Raw genomic sequence first — 3,458 nt, forward strand, 5'->3', positions numbered from 1 at the left:
CCGAACCTCTACCATCATGCGTATAGCAATAATATTTTTTATATTATTTATACATATATTTTATAATGTATTTTTATTGCTATTTTCAATATTTTTGACATAATCTTTTCTCGTTTATCGCCGTGTAGTATGAGTTATTATTTTCAATGAATTTTTTATGGAATACGTCCTAAATTCTGTTTTTTTATAATCGGGGGCCCCGCATTGCTATTCGTCCCTGGCGTCTCGCATGTAGCCGCTAGAAATGGCCGCTAGCTTCAGCGTCATGCAACATCGATCAATTTAATATATACGAGTGTCTTCTACGACTTATATACATTTGACAATCCCAAATTATCGAACTGACAATCCGGTATTACCGTAATCATATTGATTACCCATGTCACTTTCTACTTCATGCAAAACCGTATAAAATAAGGGGAGCTAAGTCGCGATGGTACATTGCAAAATAACCCGTACGATATGAATTCGGAAATGGAAAAATACTATGCCATCAATAAATTATTTTTGTCACGAATCGGTGCTTGGCCGTATCAGGGTACTGAAAGTGTTCTTACCATGTTTCTTATCAACGTTGTATTATTTTTCCTTCGTAACTCAGGTAACATGTCGTATTAATTTCAAGTATAGTAGTGCAGATTTTTAAAGTGAATTTAATTCTCTCCTTATATTAACAAATATATTTGTCACTTTAATATTGCCTGCATCGTTGTTGATTTTTAGATACTTCTAATATACGATACTTGGGGTGATATGGATGTTACAATTGAAGTTATAAGTAATATTATTATTATTTTTGCTGCTAGTACAAAGTTGATTAATATCGTGAATAATCACAAAGTAAGTATTATTACCTTACTCTCCTATCCTCTACATCGTACTTCCAAGTTCCAAGCTGCATTCTCTTATATTGCTGTAAAACATTTCAACTCTCTATCCCTCAATATTCGTTCTGCTACTTCTTTTGTTATTTTTAAGTCTACTGTCTCTCGGCACATTGTGTCTGCTGTAAATTGATTGCGAACTTTGTATAAATCTTTGTGTAAATCTGTTTCTCCTATTTTTTAATTATATTAATGAGCTGTAAATATTTTCGCGTATATTATTATCTATTACATTTATTGTTTTACATATTTCACTTTCTAATGTAATTTTGAGTTCACTTTACTTCTTTGCTGTATTCTTACTTGTAATTCTTCATCTCATTGTAATTTTCTGTTTAACATGCGTCTTTAGTTCTTATTCTTTTCTAAACTATGTTCAGGGTCTAGGTTTTTAGGCAACGTTATGCTGTTTCTTCGCCCTTTGACGATACTTTGCTAATTAGTGTCTTTTATCTCATTCCTTTGTAATAGTTTGTACTGCACATCAATAAAGTTATTATTATTATTATTGTTATACAAATCAATATCGGTAATGAGTATTCACTTATCATCATGTTTTTGCATTGTTGATCAGTTCCGACGGTTATTGCAACTTATGTGCAAACACTGGGAGCTTTTTAATAGCGAATTCGAACGTCATATCATGAGATATTATGCTAGTATCGGCCAAAAAGTGACAAAGTACTTTGCAGGTACAGGAATAAACAATTTTTGAATCTTTACAGACAAATCATGATGTGTCAAAGACTATTGTAATCGCAAAAATCTTATGTTCAATTTTTTTAATGTAAATATTATATAAAAAGAGCCTTTTTTAATTAAAATTAATTTTTGATAGTTTGAAATTCCACGTATTTTTACAAAATATTTATGGAATTATAAAACAATGATGTTGAAAAAGAAGTCTTTTAATATTTGCAGATAATTACAGATAATAAATCATATGTATGTTCCTTTTGCAGTATATTTTATCATCCTAACAATATTTTATTTGCTAATTCCAATGATACCAAGAATCTTGGATGTCGTAAAACCGCTGAACGAGTCGCGGCCATTGGTATACGTATATGCGGCTGAATACAGAGTAGAGACAAAGAAAAATATTATTATCCAATCTTATTCTATTGTTACACTATGAGTTTAACTACCATAATTCTGTTCACCGTCGATGCTACATATATAATGTGTGTGTTGCATGCTTGAAGTTTATTTATAGCTGTCAGGTGAATAAAATTAAAATAAGATATCACACTTATATTTTTACAAACAAGTGTTTCTAAACAATTTTACTTATTTTTGGATGAAAGTCAAAATCACATCAATCAAAATTATATACTAATTAACAATATTTCATTTCAAAGCCATCGTCTTGAAAATATTACTGGTGAAGCAGAAACTAAATCAGACGACAATAAAAAAAAATATATAGGAAGGCATTATCATCTATTGATGAAGGAACACGGTTCTACTGGCAATGATTATCGTGAATTGATGATATGCTTGAAAAGACATCAACTTGCATTAGAGTTTGTACTACGTACATTTTTGTTGTCCATAATAACAATCTACTTGATAATAATAATGGTCTACTCGATAACAATAATAGTCTACTCGATAACAATAATAGTCTATTCGATAATAATAACACTTGATATTACGATATTCACTAATCACTCAATCGTTTATATTAAATTATTTTATCCGATCTTTCTCTTTTTTTAGACATGTCCAAATGCTAAATTCCACATTCACTCAAGCAACATTCATTCTTCTATCTCTGAATATGCTGATTCTGAGTGTGATCGGAATACAGGTGTGTATTTTAAGGAGTACGTATATCTCTATTGAAAAATGTATTGTATAATACGATACTTAAATTTTGCAGCTTATCAATAACCTGGAGTACATCAACGAGATAATAAGATCCGCTTTTATAATTTGCGCTGTGCTTATCTCGTAGGTATGTGTATTCCCGGACAATTGTTGATAGATCGAAGCACAGAAGTTTTCGATAAGGCGTAAGTATTAAGGGGATGCTAAAGTCGTCCTACTTTACCATCATTTCCATTTGGTGAAAAATCTTCGAATTGGATTTATGGATTGTAAAATTATTATTACAGAATTAAAGTACGCACAAACAGGACCTCAGTTACACTGGATTTCATGAAAAAATTGGAAAAAAGTTAAAAAATTCACTTACTTTTGGCTCGTACAGCTGTCACTTTAAGTATATATTTACTTGATATAAGAGAGTTTTATAATCCATATCTTGAAAATAAGCGTGCAGCTAAGGTCACATTACTGGAACGAACGAGTTTGTAGAACTAAGATTGAAAGTCTAGAAGAAAAATATTTTCACCAAATGGAAAATACGTGCATACGGATTTCAGATACTTAAATAAAATATTACCAAAAAGGTTTCAGCTATTTCTCTAGTATTACAAAAATGATATTTAAATAGATATTTAAATAATATTTAAATTTATTATGTCGACATAATAAATTTAAATGTTGTTTAAGTATCAATTAAACATATATTCTATCATTTCTGAAGTACTTAAAGCTTATTAAGAG

Source organism: Mycetomoellerius zeteki, unplaced genomic scaffold (assembly GCF_001594055.1).
Source record: "Mycetomoellerius zeteki isolate Tzet28-1 unplaced genomic scaffold, Tzet1.0 scaffold49, whole genome shotgun sequence".
Classification (NCBI taxonomy): domain Eukaryota; kingdom Metazoa; phylum Arthropoda; class Insecta; order Hymenoptera; family Formicidae; genus Mycetomoellerius; species Mycetomoellerius zeteki.